Below are 2,405 nucleotides of genomic sequence, written 5' to 3' on the forward strand. Positions count from 1 at the left end.
CTAGCAGAATCACCTTGATCCATAGCATCAATCAAATCTTGCTGATAGAGCAGTGCAAACCAGTTGGCTAGCACAGGTTGCACTGGTGGAGTCGATACAAGCCTCAGACTGGGAAATAAGCCCTCTGATGACTGGGGACCTGTCATTTCAGTGAAGTTTTTAGGAATCGGGGATTGTGCTGGGATGTCGCCTCCAAAGTAAAGTTTGGTTCTCTGTACCTTTTATTTTTTTTAAATATGGAATGCTTCATGGATTTGCATGTCATCCTTGGGGGCCATGCCGATCTTTTCTGTATTGTTTAAATTTTAGTGAATGTGCTGCTGAGCTGTATCCAGGAACCTAACAACCGAACAGAAACCCCCTTGGATTTTGGAAGGAACACGGTCCACACCTAGGACCTTTGTCCAGGTAACAAGGAAGTCTGCCAGAGTTGAGTGGCTGGCAAAGCAGGACAGGGTTCTGGCTCTGGTCCAAGATGCAGTGCCAGAAGCCCTGCCTCCTGGTCCACACCTTTCTGCAGGCCTCTTGTGTTGGTAGCATCTCTGGTGGGAAAAGAGAGCACGTAAAGCTAATGGCAAACCAAACGGGAGGCACCAAAGTCACAGTTCCCTAGGTGCCTGGCGCAAGGTGCCATCTGCAGTGGAGAGCTAAACAGCTATAGAAACAGCTCTAGGCACATGACTAGTACCAGGTATGGAAAGAATATTTCACCACTGAGCACCAAGTGACCATATAGCCAGGGCCTCCCATTGTGGACTGGGTTTCATCAAACCTACCAGGTCATCAGAGGTGGACTGCCAGGACCAATCCATTGGCTGTTGAAAGATAGTGCATCCCGAATTGAGCCAGGCCAGGCTCAGAAGGCACAGGTCAGCTGCAAGGCTATGCAGACTCCGACTTCCGTCACCACTCACGTTCCTCTCCCAGTCCTTACCTATGCAGGTCCTGGGTCCTCCCATGGCAATGAGCTGAAGGAGAAGAGAAAAGCCTGTTTGTTTCACGAACAGGTCAGCTGGGTACAGGAGTGCGAGCTGGGAATGGATGGCGGCTGAGTACTTGCAATGCTTGGACTGGCCTTCATGATGAGACAAGCTCTTTCCAGCCAACAGAGTAAGTGGTGCTTCTGGTAGAGATGGAGAAATGGGGCAAAAGTAAAAATATGCAGACCTCTAGACTTCTATAGGGCTAATTACATGGCCACCCAGCCAGGATGCTGGTAGGAAAGGACAAGAAGGTGAGAGAGGAGGTGGAGGTGGGGGCTTGGGAATAGCACCTGGGAGTGGACATCAGGGTCTCTGTAGCAGTGGGCACATGATAGGGAATAAGCAAGTGCTCAACAGAATGGGCTTTCCACAGACAAGCCAGCTACTACAGCCTCTTCCAGCAAGAGAATAGCACTGAGCTCCTGGTGCAGAACAGGTCCTTGAAGAGACCAGCGGACCACGTTGCAGGACCTGAAATATAGTAGCACTGTTCAACCCAGAGATAGTAAGCTAGGCAGGGTTTTGCACTTCTCACCAGTGGAGCCTTAGGCAGCTACAAGTGAAGACAGCATGAGCCTGGGCGGACGACCATGGGATACACTGGTTATACTCACATCACCGCACGTGCAGGCAGCCTACTGATAGGCCAGCAGAGCAGCTTGCTTCAGCCAATCCTCTGCAAGGATGAGGAGCTCTCTTCTGGACTGATTGTGCACATATGTCACATACTCTGTATGGGACTATTGCTGGAATAGAAAGAATCTATGGGTTTTCAATCCAAGGAGAGGACTCACGGGGATCCATTGGAAGCATTTTGTGCTGCTGATCCCTCCAACACTGGGTTCCTCAGTGTTTAATGTTCTGGTTCCTAAGGGAGTGCACGCAGACCAAGGGACCCAGCAAATTTCCTACCAAACCACTAGGTACAGCTGCTGCCTGGGCACTTGGAAGTCCTTGTGAACAGAGATTAGCAAGAAAGAACAGTCACTATCTTGGCAGGAGTAATTAATCCTGGTCAGCAGGAGGAGATTGAGTGGCCATCGTGTAACTGAGGCAGAAAGGAAAACGCTTGGAACGCAAGTGTTTTAGTTGGGCATCTCTTCGTCCTCCTCTGCCCAGTTGAACCCAAATGGACAAAGTCAGGAAATCTGGTTTGAGATAAATCTAGGTACCAGAACCTCAAACACCACAGGAAAGGGGGTTTGGATCATGTCACCAGATGAGCCACTTGTCCCTGTGAAGGCAATGGCAGAGGGTGAAGGGTGTCTGGGATAAGGAGGGGGTGGAGTAGGAGGATGACAAGCCCCAGTTGCAGTTTCAAGATCAACAGCAGCTGCAAGGACAGTAGTTGATTTCACATGGGCACAGGAGGTGGATACAAGGGTCTCATGGGATGAGCTGTTCTAGCCAGGGAGGCCACCC

The 2,405-nt window shown here is 50.3% G+C and overlaps 1 non-coding gene across 1 annotated transcript; it reads right to left on the reverse strand.

Annotated features, from left to right (window-relative positions):
* Positions 1 to 230: 230 nt before the first annotated feature.
* LOC125615625 lies at positions 231 to 339 on the reverse strand. The gene has a single exon (XR_007346304.1). It is a non-coding gene; the product is annotated as a U6 spliceosomal RNA (small nuclear RNA).
* Positions 340 to 2,405: the final 2,066 nt, after the last annotated feature.

Source organism: Marmota marmota, unplaced genomic scaffold (genome assembly GCF_001458135.2).
Source record: "Marmota marmota marmota unplaced genomic scaffold, marMar, whole genome shotgun sequence".
Lineage (NCBI taxonomy): Eukaryota > Metazoa > Chordata > Mammalia > Rodentia > Sciuridae > Marmota > Marmota marmota.